Source organism: Equus quagga, chromosome 4 (assembly GCF_021613505.1).
Source record: "Equus quagga isolate Etosha38 chromosome 4, UCLA_HA_Equagga_1.0, whole genome shotgun sequence".
Classification (NCBI taxonomy): Eukaryota; Metazoa; Chordata; class Mammalia; order Perissodactyla; family Equidae; genus Equus; species Equus quagga.
The window spans coordinates 106,406,669-106,421,744 of NC_060270.1; the positions used below are offsets into that span (position 1 = coordinate 106,406,669).

Below are 15,076 nucleotides of genomic sequence, written 5' to 3' on the forward strand. Positions count from 1 at the left end.
CGAAGAGAATCTACAATTCAATTTTTTGAAAAACAAAAACAAAGACATCTGTTCACACCACAAACCAATAATGGAAGTTTGTGATACAAACATTCAGTATCTGCGTAGACATTATTTCATCAGCTGCAATAAGCTTCTTTTTGGTAGCTGTAGATAGGATTTCTATCTAATTTTTGTTTACAGCAATTCTGCCAAACTAATTATATATTTGTTATAAAGCAAATGTCATAATAGTAACTTAACTGCAAGCAATAATAAAACCCTTTGGTATAGTATTACTTTAACTCACAGGGAAATTTTTAAAAGGTACTAATTGCAAAGTCTTTAAAAATTTAGAACAAATCCAGCATTTGCTTATTTGTTCTTCACATATAGTGCAAATATCAGGCTCCATATCAAACTTTGTATCCATTACTAAATATCATTATTAGTCACCTAGATTTCAGTTTTCCAATGAGCCACTGTGAGTACTAAGGCAAAAAGATATGAACCTAAAATAACATAAAATTAATTTTATTTTATGTCTAGTGATTGCCTCCCTAAATATCCTCCTCTTATGTGTCTTGCCTGGATGAGGATAAAATAAATTATCTTTTTTCAGTATAAAGTTACTCCAGGTCTTACTGGGTCAGACTTTCTCCAGATGAAAGTACTATTGCCAATATATCCAACTTTAGTCTTAGGAATATTCTTGAAAATTAGCTATTCTTGTTATATAAATAACCTAACTTCATAATATGTTACCAGTTACTAACTATAATTCTAAGTATAGCTCCCCTTTAACGCATACAGCTGGGAGTCAATCGACATTTTGCAAGTTTTAACGTGATATAAAAGATGATTAAATGTCCATTGTTAGTATTCAAATGGAAGATCAGCTCTTGGAAAGTTCCCAGGTATAGACAAGTGATCCTCTAGATGTTTACAAATTAATTTCTAAACATTTCTTAAGCAATATAAATCTATTCCATGGTTTGCCTGAACTACTGTAGGAAAGTAAAAGTGTGCCTAAGGTCACTCAAACTCGATGTGCTCTCAATTAAAGTCACGACCTTTTTTTTTTTTTCCCCCTATCCTAAACCTACTCTGTTAACCAGATTCCTGATTTTGGTTGTTTGAAACATAATTCTTTCAGCACCCGGACTCAAAATCTTTTTGTTCACTCTTATTCATTTCAAATATTGGCAGTAACCAAAAGTCAAATTTATTTAATTCTACTTTTGAAATATCTCTTCTTTTAGTCTCATCTTCCAAATTCCTACGAACTTTCTGTTCACTCTTGTCACCTCTCCTTTGGAGAGCTATAAATAATAATGATCACCCTCATTCTAGCCTCATGTAATTTAGACCTTTGTGGACCACAAAGCCTGCCTTAGCTTAGTTGCCCAATAAACAGTGAATGAACAAATACCTCTGTTTGAGATGTTATTACCAAATGAAGCTTTTATCTCCAACTTAGCTTTCCAACCAAATGTCCCAAATTTATCCTCCACAGAAGCTGTGCTTTAGTCAAGGTGAACTTCTTAAAGTTCTCCGGCTTTTGTTCACGGTGGTTATTTTTGCCCATCGTGGTGGAAGGATAAGAATTACTCTCTCATCTAAACCCCATTCACCACTTTACCTGCATGACTCTTTGGGCACATATTGCTTTTTATCTAACCCACCTCCATTCCAACTGACTTACCAAATTAATGATGCTCAGCATTTTCTCTGTAAAACACAATGATTGATGCCCTTCATGTGCTGGAACTGCTCAGGTGGTTGGCTACACTCTATTACACCTGTGCATTCCTGCTTCCACCAGGCGAGTTATGTGCTTACGAAGAGTAAGTTATGTTTGTTTTCAAACCAATTAGCACCATTTTAAATTAATGTAATTATGTAATTACTCTTGCATAATTTGATAAAATGAGTTTGAAAAGAAAGTTAGTTGTATCCATAAAGACTAGGTCGAAATCATTGCATAAACTTAATAAATGCAAATCCCCCACAAAAATACTTACACATGAAAAAGACACTTGAAAAATTCAGCATGAATAATTGTAAAAAAAAAAAATGAGTTTGGGGATATAATTTCTGGAAGGATGCTAAATTCAGGTTGTTTCACAAGATTCTTTAAAATCATTGTCTTCTTTGAAAAAATCTAAACTGGAATCATAAATGATCAATTACAGGTATGGCTCATGCTAAAGACAGGATCCAGAACTGCAAACAATGAACCCATGCTAGAACAAGAGGTCTAAAGTGACCTTTTAATGTAAGTATTTGTCATTTTTCAAAATGAAGTAGCTTAATGTTTGGGAGCTGGAAGGAGTTTGAACACCTTTCAGGAACGGGACATGATTACAAATTAGATTTAAAAAAATAGTATTCATATCTGGTTTAAATAACTTCCTAAATCAACATTTTGCAAAAGAAGGCTGATAAGCCACATCATTGCTCACCCCTTTGATAGACCCTGATTCTCATACTAAGTGAGGGAAACTTGCCCCAACTTTCAAGTCATACTAATATCGGATAAAGTGACAAGTGAATGTTGGAAAGATCAAACCACAGGCAAGTGGAGTCAGGCCAGTTAATCTACTTTAGATAAACTGTGGTAATCAGAGACAGATGTTAGTGCTTTTCTATAAGTTCACACGTAATGTCAATACATAAGAATTTGTGTGAAAAAGAAAAGTAAAACAGATACAGAAGTGACTGAGCTCAAGTGCACCTGCACCTAGGCAATACATGGGAGGCCACAAGGGTTTTGATTGACGTGCTAAAGAACATTACTAAATAAATTTAAAATTAATTAAATAAATAATAAATGTATTAAATAAAAAATAGATTAAAATACATAAAAACATTAATAAAGGCACCAAGACCTTTTCACTCAAAGATAAGATAGTTAACTATTAAAAACAAGAGGGGCCAGCCCCGTGGCCTAGTGGTTAAGTTTGGCACACTCCATTTTGGTGGCCTGGGTTCAGTTCCCAGGTGTGGACCCATGGCACTTGTCAGTGGCCATGCTGTGGTGGGGACCCACATACAAAATAGAGGAAGGTTGGCACAGATGTTAGCTCAAGGAAAATATTCCTCAAGCAAAAAAATTTATAAAAAGTAAAAACAAGAAAGACACCATGATGAAGCTCAAGCATTTAATTCTTATAAGTACTACATAAAAATACTACACGCTTAGTTATTAATGTACTTCAGACCTTAGAGAAGCAATGTTTTTGCAGATGATGAACTGTACAGTTAAATTCTCAGTCAATAATTCTGTAAATGTTCAATATACATCTTGCAATGAAAGATGAGTATCTGTCATTATTGGAGAGGAGAGGTTTCCAACCTATGTCCTGTAGAGATCTAGACTTCAGGACTCTAGAACCTGGCCTCAGGAAGAGAAAAGCAACAAGAACTCAGGGTGGGTGTGGCTACTGGCTGTGCACAGGCTGAGTTATAGGTGCCGGGTCCATGGCTAGTAGAATCCCACAATCATCTCTGGCCAAGGATGGGAGAAGCAAAAGTAATAGCTACTCCCACCTTCGAAATAAAGAAACCATTGCATATAGCTGGGCTTTTAAGTTACTATCTCTACTAGCTCTATGTGCAATATTCATTTAATCACTCAACAGTTATTGGGAAATATTATATTCTGAGATTTGGGTTAAATATCTGTCTTATCGAACCCCTTCATCAACATAACACATTATTTATCTGGGCTTTTTTCTCCTTTTCCTTTGTGGTTTTTTTTTTCTCTTTTTTATTGGCCAAAATGAAAAGTACAAATTACCTTATGGTTCTTCTAATATTAATTTATTTTATTACAATCAAGGTTAATAATTCTTAAGGTGTGTCTTCCAATTACATTTTTTTCTTCTGTAAATTGTCCCTGTGTTTTGCCTATTTTTCTACCAGAGTGTCAGTGTTATTAGATTGTAATTACTCTTTATTCATGGAAAATCATTTGAGTTTTCTTAACATGAAATATTTATCAAATGTATTAGTTTTCCACTGCGGCATAACAAATTACCACAAACTTAGCAGCTTGAAACAACGCAAATTTATTATCTCACGGTTTCTGTAGGTCAGAAGTCCGGCACTGCATAGCTGGATTCTCTGCTCTGGGTCTCACTGGGATGAAGTCAGGGTGCTGGCTAGAAATGCAGCTCTCATCTGAAGCTCAGGATCTTCTTCTAAGCTTTCTGGTTGTTGGCAGAGTCCGTTTCCTTGCAGTTGTAAGACTGAAGTCTCTGCTTTCCTGCTAGCTCATGGCCTTGGACCATTCTCAGTAAGCAGAGGCCAACACAGGTCCTTGCCACATAGCTCCCATATTTTATAACATGGTGTTTGCTTTCTTCTAGCCCAGCTGGAGCATCTCTCTCTCAGTTCGCCTTATGTAACCAGCAGTAGAAAACTCTCTTCTCTTAAAGTGTTCTTCTGATTAGGTCAGGCTTACCTAGCAAAAATCTCCCTTTTGCCATAAACATAACATAATCATCATGTTCACAGGTTCCAGCCACACTCATGGGGTAAGGATTATACAAGGGAAAGAGTCATTGGGGTCATCTTGGGAGCCTGCCAACCACACCAAAGTTTCTGTGTTGTATTGATTTTTTTTTTCTAAGAACCACCTGCTATACTAATATCATCTGCCACATTGATGACTTAGTAATTTCTCTTTATTTATATGGGCTTTGTTTTGCTGTTCTTTTTCTAATTTCTCAAATTAATTTCTTTGCAGGTTCTTTCATCCTTTCTTGATCATCCTTGTTAATATTAAAACATTCAGTGACTGCTTGGTCCTATTCCATAGCATTTGACAGAAAATACTCTTATTTTCTAAACATCTATTTATATATTTTATTTGCTCCTCAACCCAATATTTGTTTAGGAGGACATTTGTTTATTTTGAAGTGGTTGGATTTTTTTCTATCAATTTACTATTAATTTCTAGTTTAACTGCCTTATGATCAGAAAATAACCCTATAGGATGTCTTCTATTTTTAATTTATTGAGGCTTACTTTGAGACCCAGTGTAGTACTATTAATTTATATAGATAAACCAGGGGCACTTTAAAATAAGAATTACCTGTAAATTTAATTTTTAAGATTATATATATTCATAATATATTTATCGTATTATTCAAATTATCAGTGTCCTTATTTAATTTTTCTTTGTTTCATGACAGGCTAAAGCACTTATATTAAAACCTTCATAAAAAGATATTTTTATCAATATATTCTTTTTTATTGAGGTATAATTGACATATAATATTATATTAGTTTCAGGTATACAACGTACTGATTTGATATTTGTATATATTGTGAAAAGATCACTACAATAAATCTAGTTAACAACCATCACCACGCATAGTTACAAATTTTTTTTTTCTTATGATGAGAACTTTTACGATTTAGTCTCTTAAAAACCTTCAAATATGCAGTACAGTATTATTAACTATAGTCGCCATGCTGTACAGTATTTTCCCAGGAATTACTTATTTTATAGCTGGAGTTTGTATCTTTTGACCCCCTTTGCCCATTTTGCTCACCCATCCACCCCTCGTCTCTTTTTTGTTCTTTTTTCAGATTCCACATGTAAGTGAGATCATATTTGTCTTCCTCTCTCTGAACTATTTCATTTAACAAAATGCTCAAGGTTAATTCCTGTTGTTGCAAATGGCAGGATTTCATTCTTTTTTATGGCTGAATAATATTCCATTGTATATGTATACACCACAGTTTCTTTATCCATTCATCCATCGATGGACACTTAGGTTTTTTCCATATCTAAGCTATTGTAAACAATGCTGCAATGAACATGGGGGTGTACATATCTTTTCGAGTTAGTCTTTTCATTTTCTTTGGGTAAATATCCAGAAGTGGAATTGCTGGACCATATGGTGGTTCTATTTTCAATTTTTTGAGGAACTTCCCTACTGTTTTCCATAGTGGCAGCACAAATTTACATTTTAACCACCAGTGCACAAGGGTTCCCTTTTCTCCACATCCTTGCCAACACTTGTTATTGCTTGCCTTTTTTGATAATAGCCATTCTAATAGGTGTGAGATGATATCTCATTGTGGTTTTGATATGCATTTCCTTGATAATTAGTGATGTTGAGCATCTTTTCATGTACCTGTTGGCCATCTGTATTTCCTCTTTGGGAAAATGTTGGTTTAGTTCTTATGCACATTTTAAATTGCATTGTTTGTTCTTCTGCTATTGAGTTTTATGTGTTCTTTATACATTTAGGGTATTAGCCCCTCATCAGATATATGATTTGCAAATATCTTCCCCCATTCGGGAGGTTGCCTTTTCATTTTGTTGATGGCTTCCTTTGCTGTGCATAAGCTTTTTAGTTTGATATAGTCCCACTTGGTTATTTTTGCTTTTGTTGCCTTTGCTCAATATATTCCTATATCTTTCATTGTTGAAATCAAAGATGATGTGATTCTGAGTTCTTTATTTGAATGGGGTAATAACACTCTTACTCAAAAAGGGAAGAAAAAGATCTTTAGGTGTGTGGATAGAGTCCATTTCTGTATTAGTACATGAGATATGAATTCAGATAAAGTATTAAAGAAATTGGTTAACAGCAAGACTAAAATATTCTTTTTTAGTTAAACAAGAAATAAAAACAAGTACTTTTATGGATTTAAAAGCCAATAAGGGTAATTAATTTTTCCTTTTTTGTTCTTAAATTGAAATTTAATTTTATTTTGAAATTCACGATTCACATAATAATGCAATTGGTTCTCACTGTTTTCAAGATTAATAGACTATTGTAAAAATCCATTTTAACATTTATTAAGCCATTAATCAACCTCTAATCACTATTTCCAAATGAGCTGGTTCATTTGAAAATATGTATATTTTCACACTTGGCTCTCAATAGCTAAATTCTACACTGACTTGTACTGTCTACGTATTTTTTGGCAGACTGACTCAATAAGTGAGCCGAGAGAATCCAAGGACCTCACAGTGTCTGAGCAATCACTTTACCTTGTACACTAGAGCATTCAATAACCACTTAATCACTACAACCCTGACGGTAAGAGCATTTTTCCTCCTCGGTGGGTTTATGCAACATTTCTCACTTCTTACAATTGTTCTCTACCATAACAAATTATTTTGACCTTGAGGGTGAAGCAAAACAAAACAAAGCAAATGATATATTCCACAATATTTCTTTGAGTAAATCATTAAATGGGTTCTTTTTATTCTCCGACTTCATCTTAAGACTTTTTTTTTTTTAAATTTCAGACTTAGTTCATTACAGGGAGCTTATTTATAGGGTTTAATAGGAGATCAATTTATGAAAAGTGATAAAAATATGTCAAAAATAATATGTGTGCATAATACATATATGTTTTATTTTTGAAAAAATACGTATTTTTAAAGCTACTTTATTTATTTATTTTTGAAAAAATAAGTATTTTAAAGCATGTATTATTTTAAAGCTGGGCATTTTATAGGCATTTTTATATATATATCCCAAATCATACATAAATGAGATGCTCTAGAACCTCAAAAATATTAGTATTAATATTTTATTGTGTACACTGTGCATTAGTAAACATTTCTAGTGTACACTAAGCATATTAAAAATTAAAATGACCACTATTAAAGACTCTCAACAAAGCAACAATCTAATTTCAAAGAAAAAGACACTGTATTGAGATTGAGCATTTCCAAAGAGCAGCTAGAAAAGTCAAATATTGTCATTAATTCCCATATCATCCCTAAAACTCAGATTATTTCTTCCTCAAGCTGTATGTTGGAAGGACAATATTCAGTGGCTTATTCATATTTACCAAATATTAAATTATTCCTATTAATTGTGAAATCTAGTGTTAGTCAAACATTTGCCAGGAGTAGGAATGAAGGTAGAGGAACACAGCTTTAATATACTCTGAATTCTGCTTTAAAGTACGTCAAACATGAATTTCTGTATTGATGATTAGATATAAAAGAACAAAAGAAACATAACATCTCACCACATATTGGGCCAACAGAAATTTATTGTTATGCAAATAAGTTAGAAACAACAACAAAAATCTGCGAAATTGCATTTATAATTCCCAAGCTAGAAACTAAAATTATAAACCAATGAGTCCCACTGTTAAATTCATTTTGCTGAATTGAGCATGCAGGCTCTAAAGTTCTTTTGACATTAATTTTTAACGTTAAATGACAACATATATTTAACAAATACTTAATGTGCTTGCTGGCCAGGGAACTGTGTAACTATAGTGAAAGAGTTTAGAGTTCTGTTTTGAGTCAGACAAGCTTGGGTTTGAACCAAAATGACTGGTTTTATGGACTTTAGGCAAATATCTGAACCTCCTCAAGCTTTAGTTTCTAATTTGTAAAAGGTCTTTACTTCCCATGATTGTTATAAAGATAGAACAAGATAGCACATAGAAAATGTGTCTGGCATTTGCTTACTGGATGAATGGTAACAATCTTCATAACAATACTGCATAGTTTGTAATATGTGTAATTGCTGATATTTGATCTTTTTTGACTGCCAAAAACTATTAGTACATGCCAAACATCGAAATTAGGACCTGAAAAATAAAATAGTGAATATAATAGACCCTGTACCTCCTCATGGGTTCAAAATCAGATGGAACATACAGACAAGCAAACAATTGCCACACACTATGATAGGGTTAGTGTGGGTTATCTTGAGAGCACCGTGTAACTCAGTCAAAGACGAGCAGCCCAGAAGAGAGTGACACTTGGGATCAGAAGGATGAATTGGGTGGGGGTGAGTCAAGTGAAGCACGATAGGGTAGGAGAATATTCTAGATAGAGAGAACAGGTATAAATATCAGAACCTGATAAAGCATGGGGAGTTTCAGGAAAAAAAAGATTGGTGTAGTTGGCTGAGGAGGAGTAGGGAATATTATTACATGAGGCTGGAAAGGTCAGTATAGGTCACTTTTTGCAGGAACTTGTAGGCCATATTAAGTAGTACAAATTGGGAGCAATGGGAAGCTCCTGAAAGGTTGGGAAGTGGAGAAAGCTATGACCAGATCTGACTTTTAGAAAGAACATTTATTATGTGGAGACCAGACTAGTGAGGGGAATATGAATGTGGAAGACTCACTTGGAGGCTGTAACAGTAAAACTGAGAGACGGTAGAGGTCTGACATTGGGTGGAAGGGAATGCAGAGGAGTGGACAAAGACAGGTGGAGTTGGCAGTACCTGGTAATTAATTAGATGCAAGGGAGAGAGAATTTGGGTATCCACTGGCTAGACGGTAGGACTCTTCAGGGAAAGTAGTTGCCATCTCACAGAGAGCACAGCCCTGAACAACTATGGCTCAAGACAAGGAAAGAGGCAAGAGCTGGAAGGGACACACAGCCAATGCCCAGATAGAACTCTAGAAAATGTTACAAAATCTAAGTGTCTGTCAGTTAATGATATGAAAATTCTGTGTGTTTTCTTTCCTTCTCCTTCTTTCCCTTTTCTTGCCTCCTCCCCAAAAAGGAGAGGCTGCATCGAAGAGCAAACTGCTTATTTCATTTGACCTAGGACCAGGCTTGCTTGGTTTATTCTATCTGTACATTTTCAGAAGATATAACTGATAAAAATGTAGGTATTTCTGAAAAGCGTTATTAATTTACATGATGCTGAATAACGTTGATCGAGCATCTCATTTGTTCCAGGTACTGTGCTAATTATTAGAATTACAAAGATGTATAGAACCACAATACTTATTCTCAAGTTGCTCACAAGATTAGTAAGTTGGATAAACAGATACACACCAGAGAAATAGAGTGCAATACATACATTTCATGTTATGCAGCTAGTAATTCTACTTGGGGGAGTCTCACAGGGCTGCCAAGAATCAAGTTTCTTGATATAGTGAGCAATAAAACAATAATATATTTTTGTTCAGTAAATAATGGACAAATTTTGGGCTGACAGCTCAAAGGCCACTTCTTTTTGGTTGGATTTTGCAGAGGGTGACGTGGAGAAGACATTTCTAACAAGAAATGATGGACTCAAAAGGAATAAACTTCATGGAAGGATGTGACTAGGATTGAGGTGAATCATAGGTGATTAGGCTGGTGAAATAGATGTAGTCAAGGCCAAGTTGCTCATGACACGGTAAAGACTGCTCTTTTTTCCCCTCCATGGAAATGTGTTTCAAATGGTAATTCTATTGATACTGGTGAATAATAGAAGGGAGATAGTGGTCAAGATTGTAGATGGATTTAGAAGATGAAATCTATAGAATTTAGCGACAAATTTGATGAGGGGCTTTCAATTAGAGAAGTTGAGAATGAGTTCAGGCTTCTCAAAATCTATTTGAAAAGGAGATCCCAGGATTGGGAGGAAAGTAGCATGGATTTTCTGAAGCCAGGGGATGATAGTGCTCAAAAAATGAGGAAATATTGCAGATGATCAAGTGAAGTGAGCCCACTGAATTTGGCAATTAAAAGAATACCCATGATTTTTGAGAGAAAGGTAGAGTTAGAAATCAGAGTTGAGATGCTTGAAGGTGACCAAGCAGTAGAAAATGGGAGACAGTGAGTACAAACTATCTTTTAAAGAAGATTGGCAATACACTCAAGGAAAGAATTAAGAAAAAACCTTGAAGAAAAGATGAGGTCGAAGGGCCAACATTCAAAATTTACACGGTTTTATTTTATTTTAAGGTTGGGAGAGTCTTGATCCCCATACAAGCTTATGGTGAGAGCTTAGAAAGAAGAAGAAACTGTAATACAGGATGGAGGCAATACTTGCTGCATCAGAGCCCCTAAGGATTTGTGAAGAGATAGTACATAAAGAAAAGTTGGAGGCGTAGACACCTACCTCCCAGTAGATTCTTAACACCTCCAGATATGTTATCTGATGTTTTCCTATGGGGAAAATTATGTAATGCTGTTCAAGAATTTGGATATTTGCAAAAGTCTTGGTACATATCCATTCTGATTCAGGATTAATTAGAGACTTCCTATTCTATTTCTTTTTGTGTGTGTGTGAGGAAGATTGGCCCTGAGCTAATATCTGTTGCTAATCTTCCTGTTTTTGCTTCAGGAAGATTGTCACTGAGCTAACATCTGTGCCAATATTCCTCTGTTTTATGTGGGATGCTGCCACAGCCTGGCTTGATGAATGGAGCTAGGTCTATGCCTGGGATCTGAGCCCATGAACCCCGGGCAACCTAAGCAGAGCATGTGAACTTACCCACTACCCCACTGGGCCGCCCCATATTCTATTTCTTTATTTAACATGTATTTACTGGGCACTTACTATGCAAAGCACTGTGATGAATGTGGGCTGTACTGTGGTAAGTGAAATGACATAATCCCTGCTCTCATGCACATTTTGAAACTGAGCATTGTCCATATAAGGTATTCACTGTAGACCTTTCTATGAGAGCACAGATTTAGTCTGCTGACATTCAGCAGTATATGTTTAGGCTGAAAATTGTCATATGTTCATTAATGCATATATAGTAAAGATAATAGTATTAAACAAAAAAAAATCCGTAAGCAGAAAGTTAATATTTTAACACAGGTGATATAATTGAGAGGACAAATGGGAGTCTAGATGTAACTGTTCATTACCCATTTATTCATTCATTTGAGAAACATTTTCTGTGTGCTGTGGACTTAAGGTGAATAAGACATGGTTAGTGTTTTCCCTGTTCTCAAAGACTTGATAAGCTAATGATGTAACCATAGAAGTGCTTCCTAATGATTTGGAAGATTCTTTCAGGTATCATTAAATTCAGAAGGGTGTGTTCCTAAAACACAACTTTAAGTAACCATAGTTTGCGAGAGTAAGCGCTCTGTAACTAGAATTGGGCCTCCCCAGGTCAGTATGGGCTACAGACGCAGATCAGTCTAAAGTGCAGGCCAGCACAGGAGGAAGACGACCCTGCAGGACTGAGGGAGAGAACTCTGAGACACGCCTGGCTATGTCATTAACTTGTGCCCACTTAAGAGGGATTGGTAGTTAACACTAACTCTGTAGCAGAGTTCTTAGTTCTTCAATAAACAGTACGCCAAGGAAAGTACGTTTTCAGACAATGTTAAGGAGATTTAGTGTAATGGTTAAGAACATAGACTGTGTAGCCAACTGGCTGGATTCAAGTCTGGGATCAATCCTTACTACTTTTGTGACTTCAGCAAGCTATTTAAACTCGTAGTGTTCAATCTCCCTATCTGTGAGATTGGAATAATAGTATCTATCTCATGGTGTGAAGATTGAGATAATTCATTTAAATCCTACAAACAGTGCTTTGTCCATGGTGAGCACTCCACAAATGATGTCTGTTATTAACACAACCTGAATTACAAAGACCCAAAAAACATTTTTACTCATTCTGGAGCTCACTCATTGCAAAAACAAGTGCACTTTTTCCTAACTACTTTAGCAATATGTTGTTTTTATTCCAAAGAGGCATAATTTAATAACTCAATTCACTTTAAAAGTATTTATTTAAACAGAACTATAGTAGTAATTTTGCTATCATCATCTTATGTTTTTGAGCACTTTTAATTCCAAACAGCTTTTAGATCCTCATAACGTTCCTATAAGCACTGTAGGATGGATGTCCTCCTATTATAAATTAGGAAACTGGATAATATAGAGTTAGTGATTTGTCCATAGTAAAGGCCACCAGACTCTTAGTATGTGTCTATACAAATCAACCCAAACTCAAAAAGTTATTGAGCACTTATTATGGACCCAACACTGTGCTAGATGCTTCAGAGGTTTAAAATGATATAAATATGATGCATAACAAAAGAAACTTACTTTCTAAGTGGGGAAATAATGATTTTACATTATTTTTTGCATAGTCTTAGCAGTTTTGCACAGCTTTCAAAGCTCTTCAAAATCTGTCTAAGCCACCATTCTCTATTATTAATTTTCGGTGGAAACTCATATTTCCAGCTGATCCATTGTGCTTACTACTGCACGAGTCAAGAAACTCTCTGCGGTTTTAAAAACAAGTCCTTAGGTTATTTGAACTTACTTTGAGGATTGAGGACACTGCGACTTAAAGAGGTGATGAAATGTGACCCATGTGATGCCTTTTCTGCATTTGGGGACCAACGAGGCAAAGCGTAGGAAAGAGAGCCCCCAAGTTTGTCCTGGAATGGGGGACAGAGATGCATGAGGGTGCACCTTATGGCTACAGTCAAACAAACAGATGCCTCCATTTTACCACGTCTCTTCATATCAGTCTACTGTGGTTTCCTGGAAGCTGAAACAATCTGCCCTTGTCTACGCCTCTAGCCTCATCTCCTGTGATTTCATGTCCCAGCAACAACAGACTACTACCTGTTTCCAAACACACCCTATTGCTTCCTGTCTCTAGGTTTTTGCATATTTATTCTTTCTGACTGGAATCCCCTTCAGAAAAATAGTTTTCTTAAAATTCTTAAGGAGTTTACCAAATCAAGAATTTAATGAAAATAATTGAAAATTTAAACAGAAAACATACAATTTATCACTCTCCCCAGATAAACATGTAAACCAGTTTATTACAGACGGTAGAACACGAACGACAAAAAAGGACAAACAGTAGAATATGTTACTAGCAATTCTTAAAAGAAAACTTACATAGCATTGGGGATAATAATAATAATAATGACAATTTATTGAGTGCTTACTATAGGTCGGGAATTGTGGTAAGTACTTCACATTTATTATCTCATTTAATACTCTCCAAAAAGTATGAAGTAGGTAATATTATCCTTATTTTTGAGGAGAGAAAATTGTATAGTCGGGTAAGGCCACACAGTAAGTGGCTAAAATGGAATTATATAACCCAGCATTTGGCTCCAGAGAAAAATATATTACCAAAAACATTATAATTGTGACCTCACGTGTCTGAAAACAAATGCTTAGACTTTGGACAATAAACAATGAGCACTTGTAATTTTAACTCAAGGCATTAATCTAATTTCTGTGGTATTATAATGACTTATAGATAAGACTCATTATTGAAATTCAGGAATGAAAACATTAACATATTCAAATGAAACAGATCTAATAGAAGTCATGACAGGAAGCATTTTGAGTCAATAAGGAGAGATGGAAAATATGGAAATTCATATTTAAAGGTTGAAAGTCATTTTTCTAAAATGCAAATATATGTATGTATATGTGTATATATGTATATATGTATTTACATATATATGAAAGTCATTTTTCCAAAATGTGTATACATATGTGTATATATACAGACTCATGTCTTATTAGTATCCTCCATTATTTAGTACACTCCCAGGCACAGGGTAACTGATGAATAAACAAAGGTAGGCAAAAGTATAAGGGGCAAAACAGAAAGAACCAAAATGGTGAGAGTACTTTAATATACTATAGGTTGCATTCCTGACACAGAATAAAGAATCTTCATCTTTTGAGGCATCTGCTGTCAGTTTACTTCCACTAGAAGCAGAGCAGCTCATAAATTGTGCCTTGCTTTGATGAAGAGAGCACAACATAAAAGTAAGGAAGCAATAAGGAGAAACAATTTTGCTTGGGTTTTATTTCTGACCAAGAAGAAAGAAATGATGAAGAAAAGTGACAAGAAATTTGGGACAATAAGATAATCTATAAAAGAATATTTACAGATAACCAGATTCAAAAATGAATGAAAGAAATTGAAATGTAATGGGGATGAATAGAAGGTTCAGCATTTGATATAAAAATCTCGGATGAGATACAACTTCATTTCAACAGTAATTCATGTGAGAAAGATGAGGGATTATTACTTTTCTGGAATCTCAATATAAATTGACAAGGTAAAATGGCTAACAAAGATAAAGACAGTAAGATCGAACTCAATATTAGATTGAATCAAGAGAAAAATGGAGTCTGGATCATGGGAAATCAAACTGTTTTCAGAGTAAGTGTGATGATGAAAATCCTTCAAAATGGTTCTATTAAAAAGAATTAAATGAGGTGGAAAAGTATGATCTAAGTGCCCAGTTTGTATCAAACATGTACAAATATATTGTGACATAAAAGGAAAGACATGCATGTATATAAGTCGTTATAATAAAATATTATGATATTTTGTAAGATGCATGAACCCAGAGCAT

The 15,076-nt window shown here is 34.8% G+C and overlaps 1 protein-coding gene across 1 annotated transcript in view; it reads right to left on the bottom strand.

Moving 5' to 3' along the window:
- Positions 1-15,076, bottom strand: part of SCN1A (sodium voltage-gated channel alpha subunit 1) — a 79,626-nt gene that overhangs the window by 25,943 nt on the left and 38,607 nt on the right. The gene's annotated exons all lie outside the window — the stretch shown is intronic.